This window comes from Anopheles merus, chromosome 2L (assembly GCF_017562075.2).
Source record: "Anopheles merus strain MAF chromosome 2L, AmerM5.1, whole genome shotgun sequence".
Lineage (NCBI taxonomy): Eukaryota > Metazoa > Arthropoda > Insecta > Diptera > Culicidae > Anopheles > Anopheles merus.
The window spans coordinates 44,710,515-44,722,392 of NC_054083.1; the positions used below are offsets into that span (position 1 = coordinate 44,710,515).

At 46.5% G+C, this 11,878-nt stretch overlaps 1 long non-coding RNA gene across 1 annotated transcript; it reads right to left on the reverse strand.

Annotated features, from left to right (window-relative positions):
* Positions 1 to 370: 370 nt before the first annotated feature.
* LOC121594051 lies at positions 371 to 8,716 on the reverse strand. The gene is made up of 4 exons (XR_006004890.1): positions 8,643 to 8,716; positions 8,267 to 8,371; positions 675 to 938; positions 371 to 600 (listed from the first exon to the last, which is right to left on the reverse strand). It is a non-coding gene; the product is annotated as an uncharacterized LOC121594051 (long non-coding RNA).
* Positions 8,717 to 11,878: the final 3,162 nt, after the last annotated feature.

Genomic DNA, 11,878 nt, shown 5'->3' on the forward strand with positions numbered 1-11,878 from the left:
ACTTGAAGATTTGAATTTCCGCTGAACTTCTCGTGTTAAATAAATGCAATAAGAAGCTGCAGAGTACTGCTGTTTAGAGCACTTTTAAGGCCACATTAGCGCGAACAGTAAGGGAAAGTCATCGATCCTGTAGCCCGATGTTGAGCCATTGAAAGCTGGGAAGAAATTACGCCACCCTGCCAGGATTTAATGTTTCATTGCCCTTAAACGCTTAAACGCTTATGCACACAGCATCAATCGTACGCAAGTCAACCGAAACCCGTCCCCGCACAGGTCGTTCCGTGTCAGCAGGGGATGTTTACAAAATATCTACATAATTTGTTAGCTACTTGTTGCATCTTATTAATATTTATTATATTCAATTCCGCAAACTATAAACACATACTGCCGGCGTTACTGCTGCTGCTGCTTCTTCTGCTGCTGGCTTCCCGCGACTTGTCCTTTGCGCGGTAATGCTCGCGCAACAGCGAGAACGCTTTCAGCGCGAAATGATGGATAGAGCTTGGCTGTTTCACTGTTTCGCCGTTTTCGCCGCTGAAATGCAGCGGCAGCGGGGTCGAAATTTTATAATCCATCCAAGTTCCATATTGCACCCGAGCGCTGGGAAGGGAAATAAAAAAAATGTGACGTAAAAATTGCCGCACACACAAAGCGAAGGAAAGGTTCTACTTTACCCTGGCAGCACAACAGTGATTTTTGTGATGGATTGGCGGTCGTCTGGGTGGTGTGAAAAGTAATAGTGATGTACACACGCACACACACGCTCACATTTACCGCCCGGAGAGCGTGTGCGAGATGACTTCATCGGTGGAGTTGCAGGCGGCGTCCATAAACGGCGGCGTTTCGGTGCGGTCGGCAGGTGCTTTTGTCGGCAGGTTCTTGTGCACACGCGATCCGGTGGTGGTTGTTTGGGAAAACCATGTGCTCCGCGTCGCTGCCTGCCGAGCTTAATAGGTGGGTAATGAGTGAAAAGCGGCTGGGCAAACAAACAGCACTGTTTTGCTCACGATCAAGATGTGACTGAGGTGATGGCCGTTTGAAGGAGATGGATTAGCGAGAGAAAAATGGAAAAATCGTGTGTGTTTTGTTGGAGTTTCTAATCTTGAACTTGGCTAAAAAACGCCTCGCAATGCACAATTGGCAATGTTCTACTCGCTGTTGCCTATTTTACTCCAAAGTTATCACAAAACAAAACTTAAAAAATAGCGGGAAAAATGTAAATTTAACATCTTGATACGAAAAGCCCGCTCCCAAAATACGAAACGGTTGCATTTTCTATTTTCCGAGCCAACCGTTTCTTTTATCACAAAATGTGCCTGGGTGTTTTTTTTTTTCTATTTGAAAAGAACCACCGATTGAATTGGTATTTGTTTGAGGGCTCTTGCCTCCTTCACACACTACGCCACTATGCACAATAGATAACGTTTCATTTAATTTTACACGGCACAAAGTGGCGCACAATTCCCCCGGTGGGCATTTGGGCACCCTCGTCCCATCCCGCTCCGATGCGGGCTTTAGAGCGACGACGTGTGTGCCACGCCATTGCCGAAGGCCCATACCCCTGGTGCAGTATGTGTGTATGTGTGTGTGTGTGTGTGTGTGTGTGTGTGTGTGTGTGTGTGTGTGTGTGTGTGGTGTGTGTGTGTGTGTGTGTGTGTGTGTGTGTGTGTGTGTGTGTGTGTGTGTGTGTGTGTGTGTGTGTGTGTGTGTGTGATAATCCTCCTGAGGGTGGTTTTAAAATTAAGCTCGTTAGATAACGATTGAAAGTATGGAGCAGGCGGAAAACTCGGTGAGCGCAACATATAGTGACGGAGGGAAAACAAAACTAACACGATTTTCTATCGGTTTCCTTGTATGGTGTGTTACTGTCAGTGTGCTGTAACCTGTAGCCCGGTGCCCCCCGGAGACATTCGGTTTCCCCTTGGGGATGTGTTAGAAAAGGCGTTCCAATAATGCCTCGGGCGAGGTGTGTTTTGGGCAACTTTAGTTGAATGGTTTTACGCAAAATGAGTAGAAGTTCTATTCTCAATAAGTTCCTGTTTTTTTTTTTAAATTGCTTAAATGTCCCTAACAATTGAACTTCCGAACTGTTCGCCTCTAGTACTCTAAATTCATCAATTCAAGATCTGTCCCTATTCGAGTCCATTTTCGTCTATTTTCTTCTCAATATCAGACATATTGATTTTGTTAATTCCTCTCTCTCTCTCTATTTGGCCTTCCATTCCAAAGCTCCACCCCGTAGGTCTTGATCTTGTACTGCCTCCAAATTGAAGAGTCTCCTTTAGTCGGAAAATCACCCCACCATCCCATCCAACCCCAACGCCACAACCCGGTGTAGAGCTGCGCCGCACTGTTGTTGACCCACGTTCGGGGTTCGGATGGCGTCGCGGTGACAGCTTAATTAATTAGAAAACGGCGCTCGGGGACTTTGGGGTGTCATTGAACGGTAAACTGGAGGGGCCAGTGTCGCGTTGATCTATTGGCGTTCCGGGCCGCCCGCGAGTGATGCCACTACAGGACTCACTGGGAGGAAGACGGAAGGCGGAGCAAGTGTGTTTCCCCGTGTATTGGGAAAATGTGAGCACGGCAATGATGGATTGGTAGCCCGGTTGTTTGAAGGTGTGTGTGTGTGTGTGTGTTAGGAGGGACATGGTGTGACACACCAGGGGTTGGTAGAACACCGTTTGGGTTGGGTGTGGATGTGGGGATTGGTTTTACTAATGAGTCGTTTGTTTGAAGTGTTTGGGCGATTGAGGTTTCGGAAAGCAGTGACCTAGAGCGACGCTAAAGAGGATGCATTGTAGAAGAGAGGTTTGGAATTTAAGCTTTAGAGTAAACCTTGATAAGAGGTTTTTGGACAAGTGAATTCTTGGCAATTAACACTAAGTTACTGTAGGGTTTCAGTCTATTACATTCTATTTCATCCCCAAAACATTCTTCTACAGTAAATGTGTTAGCAAAGGTGTGTGTACTCTCCATATTGGTACTGGATACTGCTATTTCATCTCCAAAACATTCTTCTTCAGTAAATGTGTTAGCAAAGGTGTGTGTACTCTCCATACTGGTACTGGATACTGCTAACTCCCAACCAACACCACCTATCAGTGCTGCATAATTAATCTTCGACTTCATCAATCTGCCCCAACAAAAAAAAAAATGGGGTTAATAGTGTGGCAGTTTGCTTAACCTCGAAGGATTTCTTCCAATTCCTTATCGTTGTTCGCCCTTTTCCCCGAAAAAGCTGATGATTGGTACCGTTGCATCCTCCTTCGACACCGCGCTCACCCATCCAGCCAGTGTCAGTCAGTGTTATCATATCAAGCTTCGGAAAGCATCGCGAAGGAGAGAAAGAGATAGGGTGAAAAAAATGATAAATGCTTCGAACTGGAATTCCAAGGAAAAACCGGGAAAAGAAGCACCCCGAAACTATGGGCGCAAATCGCAAAAATGAGCACAAATTAATTATTCTACCAATGGGGCAGGGCCGTGTAGACAAAACAAAACTCCAACTCCGAAAAATGAGGTTATCTTCCGGGTGTGTGTGTGTGTTTTTTTTTGTTTTCAAGCGGGACCTAACCTCGCAACCATGTCGGCTACGTTTATCAGCTTCCAGTGCGAGAAACTTCTCACCACCGTTAATCTAAAAAGGGGAACCGCGCTGACCTGCCAGCCGAAATGGAACCTCTTTTGGGTGGTTACGGGTGTTTTTCCCCATTTCCGCCACCCGTTACCAACAACGGTACGGCAGAGTTTCGGTCGTCCGATAAGAGATAAATTATTACAAATTAAGCATATCATTACTCATCCATTATCAGGAACGGTAATGTAGAGAGCAAGGCCCATCGAGTCGGTGGTGCGAGAGTTAGGACACGCACGCACTCCCCATACGATGCTGGGTGTTTGATAAGGATTTTACGAGTGCACCGTACTGTATACCCGCGTGTGTGTGTGTGTATTTTCCTGCATATCAAAAGGATTCATCATGTGAAGGGAGCGTTTGTCAGTACACATGGAAAGGATGGACAGAATTTGAATGGTTCACCCCGGTACAGAACACATGTACATCATCTTCTCACCAGGAACGGCTCTCCAGGAGTAGTTGTCGCCTTACGCCTTAGTGTGTTGGGCCCGAAAAGGTCATAAAAATCTTAACCCCTTGTACACACGTGGAGAGCGTTTTCATGCTTTCCGTGTGCGTCGTGTAACCCGTTGTTTAGACCTTGTTATCCTAATCATGCACGCATAATTTTCCTTTTTTCATTGCCACCAGATAACGAGCCCTGTGCACGCTGTATAGGTGGGGGCCGTACGGTGGGTAAGGTGGGTGCTGCCTCTGCTGCCCATTAAATTTCACTCCCCACAGCCACAAAACATGCCACCGGGAGCGGTAGTAAAACTCCTTGAAATCACACATTTGCCACACATAACCGCCGTACCGTGGCCGACTGAACGCAAGATGGGGCTAACGCACCAGGATTGAACGACTTTATTCTTGCAACCCACCAACGAAGCCACCATTCGGGTATGTAGAGGAGGAACGGGTTGTTTTAATGTTTTTAGGTCGTCGTGTTGGGCGTGTGTGGGAAACGATGTTACCACGGTACGCGCAACGAATTATTTGCTGCCGGTGGAAGATCTTCTATCGGTGCGCTGGGTTGAATCATTTTCATTCCTGCTTTAACGCACGCACACTCTCAGCGGGGGCCTATCGGTTGGAAAACTCGGCCGCCGGCAACCACCACCCAAAACCAGTGGGGCCCGATAAGGTGAGAAGTAATTAATTTAAATTTGACAAATTGTGATAATTGTTTATCTCGATGATATATTATTAATTTAAATGCTCGCTGCGTACGGTCGTGCTGCTGCTGATGCTATTGCTGCTGCGGGGTCATTCGTGGGGTGGAGGGTTGGTTAATGATAAGAAGATGGCAAAGTTGAGTTTGGCGTGGCGTATCTGTCTCGCTTTAATCATCTGCGCTCGTTAGCCCGTGAAAGGGGTAATTCAAACCACGGCAATAGCACCGCGTCCTGGTCGCGTGTGCTGCGAGGAATGTCCTGTGCTGAAGAATGGCAGTAGAAAGATATTGGGGAAATTTATTGTTATGGTGAACAGAGCTAGAGGAGGGATAGACATGTTTAGCCACGTTAGAGAGCAGTATTGGCGTGCAAAATAATTTTGACGTTTTAATAAAATTCGTCCCGTGGTCACTGCTTTCGGCGAAACCTTTCCCCTCAAAATATGTAATTTAATCGTGCTGACGATCGAAACTAATCGATCTTTAATCGCTTTTCATGTTGTACCTTTAATTTCGGTACAGCCGTTGGGCAGCACCCTTCAACAACAATGCAAGATGCAAAGACCGAAGGGTCAGAGACATGAGTTCGCACCGCTTGGGACCATGCGTACACGTGTGAACGTGTGTTTGCGACCGTTGACATCCGTGGAAAATAGACACGCGTCAAATATTTTTGCTCAACCGTACGCCCTTCTAGCACCAGCGCTGGATCTGCGGCCACCGGGAACGTGTGGCAATACAACATTTTTTTTAGTTCCGCTTTTCTCCATTTCTCTATCGACGTTTACCCATCGAAAGTGCATCAGCGTTCTGTGTGGAACGCATGAAGGGTGCACCGATAAGCTGATCGATCGTCCGTTTTCGACCTTTTCTTTGCACTCGCCTCGTCCAACGAATTGCGGTGCACGGGGGAAAAGGAAATGGAATGACCCCTAGAAAAACGGGCGACAAACAGGGCTAACAAAAGCTAAGGGAGCGCACCTAAAGGATCTGATTTGTACCGCGCGACAAATGGACAAGGTGTAATCGGCATCGGAGCGATGCGACGCTTTTGCAGCCTCCGTGTGTGCCTTTTTGACTTGGGTGCATGTAGAGAGCGCTTACCTTTCGGAGCAAGTAGGAAAACGAACGCATCCCCTGGGGTCAATAGGGTCACTTGGAAAAGGTATGAAATTTGATGCCCGGGTTGATTTGGTTTTACGAGCTTTGTGTTTCGTTTGTTTTACATTGGAAAGTTATTAAATCACTGCAATGTCAATTTGTACAGTGATTCCTTTCTTCCGGGATTTGCTTCACTTGTTGCACCAACTGTAGCCAACTGTTGAACTGTTGGTAAATATTGAAACTTTGAAATCAGCGATCAATCGATGGTACGATTTAAAACATGGGGAAAATTACTTCCTTGGAGATGCCTTCCTGTCTGGCACAGAAACGATCGACGTGCAACCACCAGCTCCGAGCTGAAGTAAGTAAGAATCATCATCACACACGAAAAAATCCCCTTAAAAATTGACCACTGTCCTGACGGTGGCACAAACGGTATCGCCCTTGGTTTGAATGTCCAAATAACTTCCTGAATAAATTATTCCCCAGCTTGTGTGGCAGTAGATTCCCGATGATACTTTGCTTCGGTGCCAAATTTGGACCAGCATACCCACCTCATGTGAGATACCCATGGGTGATGAGCATGATGATGATGATGCTTCCTTGGGATGCAGCGAACGAGCAAACGAAATCGAACCGGAGCGAGGGAAAACTAACTGCTCGCTGCGGTTTGGTGCGGTGGGCAACGAAGGGCAAAATCTATGCATACGAAATCGATCCCTTCGGGGATCGAAGCAAAAACGGGCAAACGGGCGCAAAAGAAAAACCACACGAAACAATCGAAATACATTCACTTAGCAGTTGTGGCGCTCACACGCCAAGAGTGTCCTTCGGTACTGGAGTGTCCTGGGTTTGCGTTCCTGCGGGTTAGGATGAGGGAAAGGATAGTAAAGCGAAGAAAAATTGTACATTTGTATCGTTTGCAGGAGCTAACAGGGATGTGTTCAAAGAGCAGGAGAGAGAGAGAGGCATGCGCCCAGCAAGTAAGCATGAATATTTATGTAAATTTAAATGCCGCCAGGACACGCGTTCGTTGTTTAAGGTTGCCCGGACAGGGCGCACAACCGCCAGCTAAAAACCATATTGAAAAATGAGTTTCTGCTCGGTGGAGTGAGGGAAGGTGTGATCTTAAGATCGGTTTCGCGGTTTTCCCCGCGGTGTACAGAGAGAATGAGAGGACTAACTTCATCGTTCTGGCTACCGGGAGTGCAAATTTCGGAAACACGCTCGAGGAAAAAGATGTAGGAATTAGCACCGATCGCCGTAGAGGGGAAGTCAGAGCAAACGACATCATTATCCCGTTGTTTACGATTTCGCGAGAGTGCGGCACGATAATAGTAATGCCGAGCCGATGAGCCGATGTTTAAACATGTTAACGATGATGGTATTTTAAGCGCTGGGTTTAGGGGGGCTGTTTTTGAAAACTTTTTCTGCTTGTAAAATCTTTCTTTTCTTTTTGCTCCAGGATTGTGTGCTACTTGCACCTTACTCAAATGGCATTCTAATCAAGCATTTAGTTTGGCGTTCGGATCGCTTCGGGACATGTTGGTTTTCTAGGAACAAAAAGTTTCCGTTTTGACCCTCGAGCGAGCAATAAAAACGTTCGCCAAGCCTCGGCCTAAGCGTTTGGGCGTCTTGCTGTTGCGCTGTTTGCCAAGAAATCGGCCACTTGTCGCGTTCTAATGCCTCACTGCCATCTCTACTCCATCCACTGGCTGTAATGTTCTTTCTCGTGGTCATGCTAATCATAGGTTATTATGAGCGTATTAGCCGAAGTGTGTTGGCGGCAGCATAATCATCGTTCGCTTTCCTTGCCCTGGCGCCGATCGTAGCCTAATTCGATCGTTGAAAAAACTTTTCAAACCCCTGCGGGATGCACGGGAATGTGTGTGTGTGTGCGTATTCTCGATAATCCAACGGTAAAGATTCGGCTCTCTGATAACGCTTAAATAATTTTAAGGACGTGTGGTTTAGTGGAAGTGTAGAGCGAAACACACAACAAAACACACCCCATGCCAACACAATGCATTTAATGGTCACGGTCGAGAGCAATATATGATCGGAAAGTTTGGCAGAGTAACTTTTGTTAGAGCGTTATATTTTTCGGTTTTTATCCTTGGGAGATACTTTGGGGTTTTTTTTTTGTTGCTAAAAGTAATTTGAAAAGAGGAGGGCATGATAAGTTTAGAGGAGAATTTCTATGTAAGGTTGTAAAAAACCTTGCAAAATAATGGTTAGTAAGGTCTTCTGATGGTACAAGAGGGGAGCATCCATAAGATACGTAATACCAACAATTATGAATTATTAAACGTGTTTTTATATCCATCATCATGATCGCTCTAGTAAAAAGTGTATTTTTGACCTACATTCAACATTATTTGTCCTTCCTCGTGATACAGTTGGCAACTAGCACGACTCTCGTGGGTTCAAGCTTCTATTGTCCGGGCTCTCCATACGCCTGACTGACTATTCTGTAAGGGTTAAACAATAATAAGCCAATTAACAAATCGCAATGGTCACTTTGACAAGTTAAGAAGGTTATTGAGCCTAATAAGAAGAAAAAGTAAAGAGTTCCGAATCAAGTAAGAAGAAGTAAAAAAATGTTTTTTTTTACGATTCCATGATAATTCAACACAGAAGATTCATATACCTGGATGTTTTTGGAGTAAAGTCTAAACACTGATTTTATTAGAACGATTCTGAGCAATTGTTCGTTTATTACGTAATTTATGGATGACTCACCACTTCCTTTCCAAATAGGACACAGCAACAGCTTCTCAATGTCGAAGGTTCAAACCATCATCCCCTGTAAAGCTCTGCAAATTAAATATTTTTATTTTAATGCTTAAATGCTTCACAACCTGATCAGTAATTAGTAAAGAATTGATGATGTTGATGAATGATGAAAATTAAATGCCTGTATCGATGGAATCTCCTCGCCTTTCAGAATAATATTATTCACCTACCCTTCTCCGCGCCTCTGCTTCCGGGGTGGCGCTCCCGACCCTATAAACAACCCCCCCCCACCTCTCCCGTCCCCATTCTCATCCCTCCCTCAGCTGGGTGCAGGAAGATCATATCGCACACAAATTATAGCCTCACATCGTGAAAACAAACTCTCGAGCCGCGCGGTGTGTCATTTTGCCAATTCTAACGAGACGCGTCGCATTCCCGCAAGTCGCCGCTGCGGTCGTCTCGGACGCGCAAGGGTCATCCTTGAGCGATCTCTCTTTCTCTCTCTCTGCCTCATTACACAAGACGCTCCCATATGTGTTTGTGTGTGTGTGGGAAATGTACGGGGAAGGGTGTAAGTGAGCAGTACTAAGTGCCCACGACAAGCACACCACGACACGGTTTTCTGTTCCGAACCGGCGCGGCATACACACAAGTTCTGACAGCTCCCATGGGAAGTCCGCATTGGCGCGCACTCAGTTTGACACTGTTCGCTGTTAGCAAATTGGGGGGCGGTGCGGGAATGCTGGAGGGTGGGTGGTGGCAAAGGGGTCCTAGCGTGACGGCGGGTGGTAGAACTGGCCCGCATGCCCCCTGCAACGGAAGGTAGTAAAGTAATATTTTAATTGCTTAGAAATACGAGTCAAACCTGTTTCGTGATCTGCCCCCCGTCCTCACGCGTTTCACCATCCACAGGCGCGCGTTTGTTTTGCGCGCCATCAAATAGGCAGGGAGAGGGAGCGAGACGGGGGAGCTGTCTAATTCCCTCCGAGACAAGCTTCTAAAAGCGGCTAAACACGCGCTAGGAAAACTATTTGCAATCATCATCCCACCAACCGTCGGCACTTGCACTCGTCGTGTGCAGCTGCAGCTTGAACAGGTCTCTGCGCGTGTGCGGCTGTGCTAGCGATGGTAAGCGAGAGAGCTTAGAATGGGGGGTTCGGTGGGTTGACGGGGGGAGAAGGCTTCCGTCGCTGAAACTCCTACGATACCTACCCGTCACCGGAGCACTTGACACTGGGGAGGGGAATGAAAAATGAGCACCACACACTAAACCGGGGAGACGGACCGCGAAAAAGCCGCTCTGAAGGTCACCGGGCAGGCACCAGTGGAGTTGTGATTAGTTCTTGGCTGCAGTTGCCACGGTGCGTGCGTATGTGTGTGTGGATGGCGGTCACTCGGGCCTGTGAAGTTGTTTTTCCTTTCCGTTTCCAGCGATCCCAAGAACGCGCACTGTGGAGGAGTTGGGAGCTAACCTGGTTGGACCTGCTCGGTGCATGGAACAACCATCCCAGATGATGGTGGAGGTCGGCCGGTCGGTTGCATTTCATTGAAAGAGAAACTTTGTTTTCGTTTTCTCAGGAATGTCATCGGGCTGTTGGGTTGGGTTGCTGGTTTTTTTTTGTGTGTATGATGCTAAATTGGTCACACGCACTGTCTACCACCGTTTGCAAAGGACAAACGAAAGATCAGCGACAGTTTTAAATAATTTTGCCATATTTTTGCCAAACATGTGCGACCAAAATAGCACCACAAGACGACGCGTTGTCTATTTTAAGCTTTCAAAAACAAACCTGTTGAATATATTAATAAAAATGCAAGTTCGACACCTGTTTTTTGTATGCTCGAACGATTCAAATTCGCAGCAGTTTTGTTTACCCCCTAAAGCAAAACCAAAGCGCTAATCTTGTGTGCGCAGGCAAAAAAGAGTAACATTTAATAATTAGGTCAGTAGGGAAGGAGACACAAAAAAAAAATACACAAACAACCTGTAGTGATGGGATGATTGGGCCCATTTCGCTGCAGCACGTGCCAAAAATGTATCTTGCGTACAAGATGTGCGTAAACAAACTCCCGCCGCTTAAAATAGCACAGAGCCGAAAGGGAATGTTGTGCGCAAATGCCTTGCAAGATGTTGTGGAAAAAGCAAGCAGCAGGACAGAAGGGGGGGGAAAAAACGTACGCAAAAACATACACAGACTCCGGTGGCATGAATATTCATCAGCCAGCCAGGAAATGGTTTGCATTTCATTAGCATGCTTTTTTTTTCTAAAGCGCTCCGTTGCACTGTGTGTAGAGGGCGCTTTACAAATAAACCGGTGCAAGCGGTTTAAGGATTGTGGATCAATTTCATTAATACTTTTGCGCTGTGTTTGCTGCTGCTGCTGTTGCTGCTGCAGGTAGTGCTGCAGGTTTATTAATTTGCTGCTAAAATGGGGAAGAACCCGCTACGAGTGTTACTTGATTTCGTTTCAAGGTCACCTGTGCGGCCTGGACGTTCTGTCGCACCTCGGAAAGGGGTTTGGAGCTTTATAGCGATTTCCATTCTTTTATTTTTTTAAATTTTTGGCAACAGTTTTGGAAAGTCAATTAAGAGTTTTCACTCTTTGTGTTAGATCGTGTTTGCTAGAGGAGCATATGCGCGTATACTCGCGGATCGCTTGACAGCCCTGCTAGGCTGACCCGGAAAACTGATCATCCCCGAAACGGCGTCGAATTTTGTTTTTTTGGCAAATAATTTAGATTATCCTACATAAATTCCACCCCACGAACACGAACAGCGTCCAATCTTTCCCATAAAGTAATGTCCAGCCGGACAGCCCGGACAGGGATTAGATTTCTCCCGGTTCTTCTGCGCGGCGGGTATCGAACGATGTCTCTTAGGAATTTTAGCGACGAACCCCCCCACCACACAAGCGCAAGTTTGTTGTTTTTGAGGGGATGATGAGTTTTAGAAAACGACCTACTACTACACGGCACGAGGAAGTGTACCGCGTAGCGTGACCGTTTGCGCTGTGCTTTTGCTTGTCTAGGCTATGTTCCTCCAAAACGCAAATACGCAGCTTTTGCAAGATTAGAGCGCGAGGGCGCACGCGTAATGGACAACGCCAGGACACACACATACACACAAACTCACTTAGGCCGCGGCGAAACTGTCTCCCGCGATCGACGATGCTTAATTTATGCGCGTGCTTTTGAGCCTAGAGCCTGGTGGTTCGGAAACATTTTCGGCATTCGTTTTTAAT